Below are 13,524 nucleotides of genomic sequence, written 5' to 3'. Positions count from 1 at the left end.
CTTACACTGTAAATTTGGTTTTTCAGAATCTTTCATATTTCACATACAAATTTAATATTATAGACGGGGAGAATTTTGACCAGTTGAATTATTTTCCTACCTGCCAACTACGAATTAGTTACTATTCTAAGTCTAGTTACATGTCCAATTTATTATGACATTTTTGAATTGTGACATAAACTTTACAATTTTAACACATCTGTCATAATACCTCTAATTTTATCGAAGACATTCAAGCGAAAATAAATTCATTAAACAGGTAATACTGAATGTAAATATTGTACTCTATCAAACAAAATGTACGTATAATTTTATTGAAAACCCTCAATGACAAAGAGTTCATTTAAAGAAAATACTTTATTCCGCTCTTATCATAAATGATTACTGAAGTTAACATAAAATTTGGCTATTTTAATTGCCTTTTGAAGTGAACAGATTCGTATTAGCGAAGAATAACATAAAATCAATTAATAAATAGATTGAACCATACTCGATCACCGTTCTCATCAATATCGTTCATTATACTATGCATCGTTAAAAAAAAGGCATTCCATGGGGACCAGTAGTAAAAGTGGATCTGAAAAGGTAGGAGGACGGAAAACGCCTCAACGTCCCCCTGCCTATCTTTGCCTAGTGTATTTTTTTAGGACGTGAGGTGGCTCCATAGATGTTTCTGTGAGTCAGACAACGGCATCCTCCCGTGTTCCTCCTTAGTTTTATGTTGATGGGGCCATATAAGAACATTGTGTAAGATTGCTAGATTTTTCAGAGATACAAGGAAGACCATACGATTTTTAGGAGGGAACGAAAACGAAAGATACGTTATATTTAGAATGTACATGCAACAAACATATATTCTTATTCATAGTAACAGAGAACAATTCTGATTGAGAACTGGGAAAGTTTCATTAAAAAGAGTACAATGCATTAAAGAGAAAATAAGTGTATTACTATTCCCGATGAGGGATTATGTGACTCGGACTCCATGTCAAGCCGTACGTTCTCGTTTCATATGAGCTCTGGAAAGAATGTTACACTGAAATACAATCAACCAAGTATATTACAAAATTATTTTTGTTTTCTTAACTATATTTTAATGAAGATTGCACCTCATAGCAGCCAACATCCTTTTTTATACGTTCCAAAATACCGGTACTTGCCCGACACATCAGAATTCAGAAGCTACGTTCCCGAGTTTCATCCCAGACCTGCTCTACAAAAACTTATTGTACGATACGTTTAGTGAGGTCAACGTTTTACGTGAGGTTTAAATGTAAACTGCTGGCACTAATAAATGTTATGGAACGTTTCGTAGATTCTTCCAGTTGTCGTTGGAACTACTAAGACCTTGTGTGGCTCATACGAAGTTCACCAGCTTTCCTTGCTATTCTCACAATGATTGTATTGGATTTTGGCGTATTTCTCTTCGCAGAAGCAACACACGTCTTTCCATCTGTTGATACCAAACCTCAGTTTAAATCATCTATAAAGCATTACTAATGAAATACCATCAGGACACTTTGATTTAAAAAAAGACGTACAGTTTCAACGTAGAAAGCCTATACGAAAAAATATTTGACCACACTGCAAGAAGAATGTGCCTCTTTTACAGGGAATTCACCAGGAGTTCTTCCCTCATTTGTTCAATTCCTTTCCCCGTTGGCATATGAAATCTACCCCGCAACAAGCGAGTTACGAATGTGTGCAAAGGTAAGATTTACATCAAACGATAGACAACATGCTCTTAAACAAAATTACATATGAAGGTATATTAATAATTTAGAGCATTTATTTTGCTGGAATTTGCTATTCGTTTCTGCACTATAGGTCTTATATTAATAAAAATACACTGTATACTGAAATTATTAGGATATTCCTTATTTATATAGGGAAAAATAAATTTAAGAATTTCCTTGGTCAAACCCGTATCACTGACTAACACAGAGCACACGCTCTGGATTATATTTTCTGACAGAGTGAGTTCTCAATTTAAATTTAATACTTTTGACTCATCTTCATTTTAAGAAACGTTATAAACTTCTTCGTCACTTTTGACACCTCAGAATAATATAATGTTGAAGGTGTATATTTTACTAACACAGAGCGCTCGCTTCGAACTATATTTTCTGATTGAGTCAGTTCTTAACTTAAATCTAATTCATTTGACTCATCTTCATTTTGAGGAACGTTATAAACTTTATCGTTCCCTGTGGGACCTTAGAAAGATTTAAAAACGAAAGTTTATCACCGGCTAACACATATCGCTCGCTCTGGATTATATTTCCTATCCGAATGAGTTTTTAATTTAAATGAAATTCTTTAAAGTCAACTTCATTTTGAGAAAAGTTATGAAATTTTTCGTCTCCTTTCGTACATCAGAAAAATGAAAAAAAAAAAGACGAAGGTTATCACTGACTAACACAGAGCACTCGCACTGAGTTATGTTGCATAACGGAGAGAATTATCAATTTACATGTAATTCTTTCGACTCATCTAAATTTTGAGGAACGTTATAGACTTTACCGTCACTTTTGGGTCCTCAGAAAAATGTAAAGACGGATCTGTTTCTCTGGCTAAGATAGATAACTCGTTCTGGATTATATTTACTGACCGAGTGTGTTTTTAATTTAAATCTAATTATTATGACTCATCTTCATTTTGAGGAACGTTAAAAAAAATTCGTCACTTTTGAGACCTCAGAATAGCGTAAAGACAAAGGTGTATCACTGCATAACGCAGAGCACTCGCTCTGGATTATATTTCCTAACGGAGAGAATTATCAATTTACATGTAATTCTTTTGACTCATCTAAATTTTGAGCAACGTTATAGACTTTACCGTCACTTTTGGGTCCTCAGAAAAATGTAAAGACGGAGGTGTTTTTCTAGCTTACACAGAGAACTCGCTCTGGATTAAATTTCCTGACCGAGTGTGTTCTTAATTTAAATATAATTCTTTTGACTCATCTTTATTTTGAGGAACGTTAAAAACTTTTTCGTCACTATTTGGGTTTTCACAAAAGTGTAAAGACGAAGGCACTCGCACTATCACTCGCTCTAAATTGTATTTAATGACTGTAGTTCTGACTAGTGTGTATGTATCACGTAATCGCTAACGTATCCGACAGAAGAAAAGTAAGAAGATGTGTATCGAAAAAGGGAAAATCCCATAATGTATGCATATTTGCGCAAATGATTTTAGCAGACATTTCTCAAGAAAATATATGCTGTACGATTTCCTAAATTCGGAATGAACAATTTGAAAATCAGTTATAAGCATGCTGCTAGAAGCTAAATGTTTCTACATACTGTAGGCTAGAACGGCGTCTTGTAAGGGTGTACATAGTTGGAGTAGAGCGTGAGAACAATGCTGAATAGGGAAAAAATATAAAAGATGCATTGACAATCTTATCCATCCTAGCTGAAAAATTTATGTACGCCTTGCAGGACAAATATTGAACGAAATACCTGTGGGTTTTCAGAATTGAAAATGAAGGAAAATGCTCTGACTTTCATCAGTGAGTATTTTTCTGATTGTGAGTGAAGTAAGTTCAATTACATTGCCATTTGAACACAATTTTCAATTTCACATGTGGGCCTATTACGAAGCATTATATTTTGATAGTATTCTTTTCCTTTTAATTTTATGCTGTCCTTTAGACTTGCTGCCTTGGGGGGTGGTACAGTTCGATCTCCCTCGCGCCGTCCTTGATTTTGTAGCAGAAACAGAACGCTAGATATATAAAGGGTCCATTACATTCAATAGCTTAGGGCCCCATCAAACGTAAATCTGGCACTGTATACCGGCATACTATATATATCGAGAAACTGATGTGAGGTTCAACTACGCACGAGAAATTAGGTTTGATTCTTGATCTAATAGCCCTGAAATATGACAGTGATTTATATTACACCCAAAACTATAATTCCGCGTCTCATATAACCTTAGTGGTGAAGAGAAACTCAAATCTCAAACTAACCAATCAAACAATAAGCTGTTCAACGACGGAAGAAGGAAGAAAGAGACAATATTATGTTTTGAGATATTCGCATCATATGAACTGACATCATTATTGGTACCAGATGGCTGGTCGAATTAGTTATATAACATTTTACGAACTATTGAATTTGTTACAAGTAATAAAAACAAGTTCCAAGATTTATTAACGACTTTACTTCTAAAGCAAAAAAATATTCCATTTTACTGGTGTGGATCAGTTACAAACGTAAGTGTAAAATGAATTTTAGTTTCCGTCTTTTACTATACTGTTTCTTTGACTATACTAGAAAGTACTGTAATTTTGTAAAAGAGGAAACAAAAAATTAGTTTTTATAATTTTTGAAAAGAAGCTGATTGATCAGTAGAGGCTCTTTACAGGTCTCTAATATTTGATCAGCTCTGGTGTATGTTTGCAATACATAAGATCTTTAAGACACTCTTTTTTTAACTATAATATGAAAGTTAATATTTTGCATTAATGTCATACGTTTTTCCGTATAGTCAGTAGGAGAGGGATGATTAATGAAAATGAATGACACTTAAACTTTTTGTGCTCTTCCGAATCGAATCCAAGGCATCCACGCTCAAACCATTTTAGATTTGAGGGCTACTTTTCCTTTCAGAAATCACTTATGGCCTATTTATTTAATCACTAACCACTAGATCAAATCATGAATTATTAAGAGTAATCGATACAGACTCTACCACAGAGATAAGTGTGGTTTACCTCTCAAGAATTGCCATTCGAAGTATTGGCTATCCTTGGAATAGATCATGAATTGCATATGGCTCCTTCGTGTTAAACAAACGTGGTTAATACACATCTCATAACGAATATTAGTAAATATAGTAGATTTAAACAGAGTATATTCCAGTATATTCTCTGTTTCTTATCTTTTACCGAACCAGGTTTCTATAGTGGAATGCTATCAGAAGGCACTTTTAAGATTTTGACTTTAATACTAAATATAAGTTATGAATACGTATTGAAGATCTTTTAGAAATTCAGGTGTATTATTTATTTTAGTTCCATTGATCATTTAAAATAACAACAGTATTGTCATAATGTATGTTGTTCCATTTAACATGGAGCTTCGTGCTTAGTGTGTGCTTTCATTGAAATGGTTTTATAAACACACTAATTATGGGCGGACTTCGGTAGGAAGTTCAACGAATTCTCTGTTAGGTTGTTTTTACAGTATCGGAACTAAATATGGAAACTTCAACGTTGTTGTCTTATTCGCCAATCGCGTCACAGAAGGGGACACGATGGTTGAGTCAAGTAAGTGAAGAGAGTGTGAACTTACTACAATTACATAAGGGTAATTCTTTCATAATTACCCTTACCTACCTTCAGTCAATTCTTTTATCATTGGAAATTTAATTTTTGAGAATGCTAATTATGGCTGCCCACTCCGGCCCTAATATACTGCAGAGATCAGAATTTCTACGTATTTTTTCTCGTAATGATCCCAATTCATTACACAAGAAATGTTTCCAAGTACTAGGAAAATTTGATTTCCACTCATTGGTCTTCAGCTTCAGCTCAAGTCATAATTTTTTCAGTCAATAGAATTTAAACGTGTTACGATTTTCCAAAATTTCGGCTACTTTTAAGTCTAAATTATTTCTACATGTATTTATTCATCGTTTTGCTTTACAGCCTATAGCTAGTGCTAGAAATTAGGGCTAGAAATTAGTGACAATTCTTCATGTACAGCTTTCCAACAATTCGCATATATAGTAAATTGTCTTCCTACATAGTGGATAAAATTGAGTTCCTTATCTGTTAGGTTCTTTTATCCAATAATGTTCAGCTTCTGTTTGCTTCGATACTTTTGTATTCACTTTTGTTGAATTGTCATTAGATTGAGATTTCTTTCTGCTGTATTTCTTCATTTTCATATGTGAGAAGATTCGTTTTATGTAAAACAGTAGCAAGACTGTTAGTTAATAGCTTTGGAATATCGTTTATGGTCATGTGAAATTTTACCTAAAATTGGTGGTAAGCCTTGTAAACGAAGTCGATGGTAGGTGGTCATCCTTATGATGTAGGTATTGTCAGATGGAGTAGTGATATTTCTAAAGTTCGTGCCGATCTTAGTTCTACAACGGATACACACGTTGAACCACTGCCTACAACTTCTGAGACAAACTGCTCATAATATTAGGTGATGAAATATGGTTAGCAATTACAGAAAGAACAAACGAATAAACAAATCACTGAGGCTGCAAAACCAAGTTCACATGTTCGATGATGTTTCAGCTTTGTCACAAATACTTCTAAAATTCGCATGGATTCTATTGATCTAATTTTTTTAACTTGTTCCTATCTGAGGTCCCATTTCCCAATGATTTTAGTATTTTTACAAGCAGTATATATCATTGACATCCGAAGAAAATTTTCTGGGAGATTGCTCATCTTCCTGGTTGGTATATTACGTTTGGTACTTTTTATTTGTATTAACAAAATCTTAAAAGAAATAATACATTTTCGTGAGCTAGGGGCCCAGCACTCACCCTGTCCTTCCCATAGGGCGCCCCTGCTGTATACCGAGAAACTGATATAAAATTCGACTGGACACGGAGTCTTGTATTCGACTGTCGCTGGGAGAACCGTGGTTAAAATTCAAAGTTAAACCATAAGTCAATGCTTTATATAGCCTCAGTGTTGAAGCGGGATACTAATATCTAAATAACCAACTAACAAATTTAAAGTTTTACTATATAAGAAAGAAGGACCAAGAAAGATCATTAGTGTTTAGTTAAATATATTTATCATATGAATTGATCAATATTTTTATAGACTAATTTTTTATTCATAATAGATAAGGATTACAAGACATTTCCGTAATGTAGCACTTTTGAGTACAATTTCCATACGGTGATAAAATATAATTCAATTTGGGGTTATTTAATAATATAATTTTGTTAAAATTTACAGTTATTATTAATTATAAACACGCAAGATTTAAAATGTATGATAAAGAATTTATAATTAGTGAATTTCATTTCTTATTGTCTGTTCAAATTTAACGTTTCATACATTTATACTAAATAATAAAATAATAATTAAAAATAGAAATTCTTCTGATTAATCATTCTGTTCCTTATATGAGATAGATCTCTAATTCTTTACCGGTGGGTAACGTACCCAAAATGGCTGAAACGTTCCCCCGTTGTACGGTGATACTAATCCCTTGAATAAGTAATGATGCACATCGTTTATCTCCCAATTTAAGTGTTATACGATGGAAGATTTCATTGATAAAATAAGATTCTTCTTGAACCCAAGTACCACTCGACTCTATGACAATTCAAACAAACCGACATTTAAGAAGAAGATCAAAATATTTATTAGTTTTGTCGATCTCCTTATGAGTAGCTACGAGACCTTCGCATGATGACGAATGTGGAAGATTGGAGGGAGCTTCATCGGTGCAGGTGAAGTCCCGAACTAGAGCTTTTCCTTTTTTCCAGGGCACTAAAGTCATTCCACCTGGTCCTTTTCCGTCTGATGACTGCATCTGTTTAGTTCTCGTACTGATGGGACACCTGCAGTTGTGAGAGTATCGTTCACGTTGGAGTACCGTGATTCTATACATGCGCTGCTCGTACATGATAAACCATGTAAGCCTCTCTTATCGACGAGAGCATTACAAGCGCGAAAACGGTGTGGTTCTCAAATATCTGCTCCTAACCGCAGAGCTGTAGCTACACGAAAACTTTCATTTCTTAGATGTAGATCAACAGAAGATGACGGTAGAGCATGAAGCCATCCACTGTTATCCGGGGACAAAACAGTGAGAAATCTGGCCTTGTTTTCGATCTTATGACTTGAAAGTAATAATGAGGAAACATCATATTTTACTGCGTGTGCGTTCCAGGCTCATTGAAGATTTCTTTTCTCGTCAACAGGAAGAGCAGGCCTCACTAAGCAAGATCAATTGACGAAGTAAATCTGAATCGGTGTTCAAGTTGACTTCTCGCTGCACCAGGGTATCTGTTAATTTTCTTAAGCCATAGAAAGAAGCAAGAAATGACAGCATAGCAACATCTGTGGCCCAACAGACTCAATGACTTCCATTTCTTACTGGAAATGGAGTTTGTAACCATAATACATTGTTTAGGGTGCAGTTAAGGATAGATTCCAATCCTGCTTTTTTATAATCTTCAAATTTCACAGGAAAATCAACTTCACGCCAGAATAGAGAACGTCAGAGGAAATACTGTAATCTTGGTATTGGAAATGAGGCTCCCAATAAACAAAATGCTGAATGAGCTGATAACTTTGGTAAGCGTGACAAGAAGAATTCTAAATCCGAAACCTTTTGTAACAATATTTTCCTTCTGGCTCCTGATGATAGGGCTGCGCCGAGAAGTTAAACATTAGTTGATATCAGTATTTTTATACCGGGTTCTGATTCTTTAAATTTATTATAAGGATCCTGAGTTTCCTATTCTTTAGCGCCTGCTAACTCACTTTGCATTTTGAGTGATTGAGATGTAAACTGATGGATGTTGCATGTGTGCGAATGTTGTCTGACTTATGTGGTACGGCATCAGTATTTCCTGCAATGGTTCCATCGTCGAGAAACCACACATTCAAATCTCTTTTTATATTACTGGTACTAGGTGACGGATAGAATTAATATCATATTTGCCGAACTAATCAATTTCGTTACTTGTACTATTTAAAGTTTTTGTACTGTTCAAACTTTAATTGAGCATTTCAATTGGAAGTCAAGAAATATATTACTTTGTACTGCAATGGGCCAGTCACTGACGAAAGTTTAAAATAAACTTAAGTTTCTGTTACGTTTTCCCATAGTTCCATTGATTATACTATAAAGCGCAGTACTTTTTGTAGATCTACTCTTAATAACTTCTGGTTTTACTTTTCAAACTGAGCTGAGTAATCGGTAGAGACTCTTCAGGTCTGTAACGCATAGTCAGCTCTGATATTTGTTTGTACAGAATAGCTTGGTGGCAACATTTTCTTTTACTTAAAAATGGAATTATTTTTAACGGCTCACAATTATGACATTTACGCTAAAAAAGATGGATGATTGTGATTTTTTTTGTGCTCTCCCACCGTGAATCACACCTACCAAAGGCACAGACCCTAAATTCTTTTAGGTGTAATTGATATTTTTGCTTTCAAAAATCATTTGCAAATTCTTATCTACTCACTAATCGCTACAGAGAATTGTAAAAATATAAGAGTGATTAATAAAGAGAATAGGAAGCAGACCACTGCGAACTCTCTCTCATGACTTACCGTTCGGCCAGTAGAGCGCGTCTTAGGGGTTCCTCACCCTTCCAATATATGAAGCATTGCTTATGTTCTCTTTGCGTTAAATAATCACCTCATAAAGGATATGGTAACTATCGTAGAATAAAAAAGAATCGATTCTGCATATTTTGCATTTCTATCCTCTTCACTAAATGAGTATCTACAGTGTTTTTTTTTTTTTTTTTTTTTTGTCGCATGGCACTTTAAAAATTCTGGTTTTTTACAAGATCACGAGGTCACTGCGCACTAGCTTTCGTACAGCAAAGTAACACAAAAATGCAAATCGTTATTATAACTGCTATGCCCATTATTCAAAACGAAATAGTACATCTTACGTTGTGTTTACGCATACCATTATGAAATATTCTCACACACATGCTCTCTAGCTTTAGTCTTATTGAAGTTTTGAAAAAAAGCAGTGTTGTTTTAATTTGTTCCATCCTGCTATACTGAACATGCAACTTTGTTTATTGTATTTTAGGTGATTTTTTTTCTCATCATTGGAATCCTTCGGTAGAACAGGAAGCTCATCCAATGTGAAGTCCTTTTTTACAGTTTCACACCTAGACATGGAGTCTTCAACATTCTTATTTATTTGCCATCACTGCGGTGGCTCAGTGATGAAGCGCTCAGTTATAGTATGATTTGACCATCTTTTCGAGGTTTGACCGAGGTTGTGTGGGTTTATGATGGAAAACAGCGTAGCCATAGGTTTTCTGGAAGTTTTACCGATTCCTTCTACATTGAGGTTCCACTAATTTGTTTATGAACATTCACTTCCCTTAATTGTCTTCTCCCTTAGCATAAAAAGCATAATTGTGAGAAACGAAACACCAACCTTCATTTCATTCAATTTCACAACAGAGGATAATATCATCCTCATAGATGAATAGAACATTAAAGTCATCTTTATATCAGCCTATTCTTGTTAAATGCTCCCTCATGCCTGTATGGTTAGATTTCCAGCTTCGATACACTGTGCGAGATCGTTTAGTTAGGAATACCTTAAGACATAAACCAACATCGCATACAGCATTAGTGCTGAGGAATATAAAAATTACAAACTAACAAACTGACTATCTTGTGTGCATGTTTTCTTTCATTCGAAAAACAATATATATAAATGTGTTTATTTACCATTTGCTTGTGTGTCAAGGTACATACAAACAGGTGACTTTTAATAATTATCGTCACCTGAATTAGGGATTAGAAAAATTCTTTAAAGTAAGTATTTGTAATTACTCCAAGGTGACCCAAAACGAGATTCACATGATTTGGGGTGATTTGTAAAACTAATTAGTAAGTCGCATTCGGAGTCAGCTATGTTTTCAAGTTATAAAATACACAAGTAACGGATTCGAAAGTTCCAACCAGTCAATAGCATTCTTAATTTTCAGGTATGCCCTGAAATAAACGTAATGATTTTTTTTTTATTTTAATGTCCCACAGATATACCCTTCGGGATGTTTAATGAAGGGATGATGGTAAAATTAATTATTGTTCTCTTTCCCCCGGAGAATTGAATCTGAAACACGTGCACCATATATACTCGCTCTAGACATTAGATCAATGCGGACGGTAGATTTTGATCCACTCCTGTTGGCATGTTTTTCAAAAGTCGGATATTGTAGAGTACAGCTTGAAGAAAGATCGTGTTTCTGAAGGCTAAAGATTAATAAATCTGCCATAGGGGCGTTTACAGTCAGTGAAAGGAATGGAATGAATACTTGTCCCATCTTTTGTCTGGGTGTAGAATCCCAGCGATAATTTGGTTCAGTAACGAGACCTTTCGAACAACTGTATTTTCTCTTAATTGATGTACATTTGTAGGTGAAGTCGTAGATTTGATTTTTCCTTTTAACAAAATCCAAAAGAATCGTTTAGCTTTCTTGATAATTTTTGGTGCACTGACGAAATAATTTGCTTCTTTCATTCGCAACGACACTTATCTACGTAATTACTTGAATCTTAAGAATTTCGGTCTTCGCACTGGAAACACTCGGTCAAACAGGCTTAAGAGCTTTTTCAGGTCCGTTACACTGAATGACCTTCTCCTGAGTTTTCTCACTCACACCAGGCAAATGCTGAGGTGATACATGTATAAAGTAAATATTTCATTTGATGCTAGTCTTGTAACATAAATGAATAAAACTAATATGAATAAAACTAATAAATAATAATAAGGTTACAGCCAACTTCCTTCCTTCCCCGGTAGTTTCTTCTTTTCCTTTTTCCCGGGTAAGACGGCTTATCGTGCGACGTAATCTTCCATATCTAACGGGCTTAAAAACTACGACAACGGTGATGCCGAAAATATGTATAAATAAATAAATAAATGAATAAAATTCAGACAGATTTATCCAAGTTTCTTCAATCATGATTAGAAATATTTATCATCTCCCGCCTTGTGGCACTTGTACAGCTTCCTTATGTTCGTTTTTTCATTGCAATACATCAATATTCAGCGCAACTTTGACATTACGGACTATTCTAAGACGTGCCTTCCTGTGAATTTCATGGTAGATGATTGGTTGTGGTACACAAACTCCAGTTCAGGGTTATTCCTGGAAACATCGGTAATGTCACATTCATTGGGCATATTTTTGATGTGGTTTTGTAGCTAATAGACAATACAAGAATTGCATTACTTCACATCACTTCACATGGAGTAAAAACGTTAATTGGTTATGAAGAGCTCTTACTACAACTAATGAAGCGCCACAAGTATATATTTTGTCTTCACTCAAGTCTTGCTAGTAAAATTGGAACTGTGAGGCAGTGGTTGCTCAGTGATAGAGCGTTCACATCTTGTGCATGGAGTCCTGGTTTCGATCCCGGAACAAGCCAAGTAAACTTTGTGGTGGACAAACACCGTGTGCTTGTGTTTTCTCGGGATTCTCCCCTTTCCTCTATCTTCATTCCAACGTTTCAATTATTTCTCATAATCACCGTCTCCTTTAGCCTAGCCGGCATAACTGTGGGTCGCAAAACTTAAAGATTTCTTTTCATTTAATTTAAAGTTGGAAGTGGTAGAAATCTATTACTACTTACGGTTTCGTAATAAATTGAGAAATTGTCATGCTACACACACCAAACCTCTTCAAGTGGATCACGTGATAATGAAACTTCCTATAAATATACCACATTGACTTGACACTTGCGTTCCGAGCGCTGCTATCGGCTGAAGGAATTCCACTCCCCTTCGTCATCTGCTCTCTCGCTTATCAGTAGCTAAACCGTTATTGGCTGAACGCGTGGATGTGTGTGTCGAGGGTGTGAGTTTTAGTTCGCATTTTGCCACGGCTCAAGACATGTTATCAGCGCTTATAGAACGCATAATGAGTTGTATTTCAAAGACAGTTCATTCCGCTCCAAAATTAAGAGGGTTTTAGTCGCTTAAAGCTTTTCATAAAGTACTCTCAAAAGATCTTATGAAAATGATTTACTCAATCTATGTACAGAGGTCGGAAGAAATGAGAAGTAGAATAATGAGGCTGTGTAAACAAATACCAATGATTCATATAATTAGTCATGCACTACATAAATGTAAAAGATTACTTACATGATGATCTCGCAGAGTTAGAAGTAGTATTTATAGAACAAGTATGTTTCGTTCCACACTGAAACTACAATAGATTTGCAAGATATGGAAACTCAATACTAAAATCGAAAGTAAAAAAACCTATAACTTCAACTTGTTAAAGAGGATTAAATTTACACAAAGAACCTGTTTTTGAGACGCCAGGACCATATCAAAACCAGCTTATCACAATGTCTTATCACCACTACTCTATACAAATCAATATTGAAACCGGAAGCTGTACCAGTGTTTATTATTTCTGGTGTCAGTGAAACAATAACAACTGAAATAGGAATCCTGAATCTACAATAAAAAAAGGTGTTTGTCACCACCTAATACTGCTTTCGCTCTTACTGGATCAATGTTGATTCTAGAAGAGGTTTCTAGGTTTCTAAACGTCAGGATACACTAGAGAAATAGATACAAAGATATGGCCTGTTTTTGTCGTACTGAATAAATACTGTCGTACCTGTATAAATGCTTTATGTTTTCTGTTGCCGTTTTCTCACTATGGTACTAGTGTTTAAATTGAAAAAAAACATAGATTTTCACACTCGTTGGTTTCAGTAGAGGCATATAAGTAGAAACCAAAGATTTTATTGAAACGTTGAAACCATACAAAAAGTAATTTCTCATTTTACCTTTTTGC

Source organism: Thermobia domestica, chromosome 2 (genome assembly GCF_964235325.1).
Source record: "Thermobia domestica chromosome 2, izTheDome1.hap1.1, whole genome shotgun sequence".
NCBI classification, from domain to species: domain Eukaryota; kingdom Metazoa; phylum Arthropoda; class Insecta; order Zygentoma; family Lepismatidae; genus Thermobia; species Thermobia domestica.
This window is presented reverse-complemented; position numbering follows the sequence as displayed.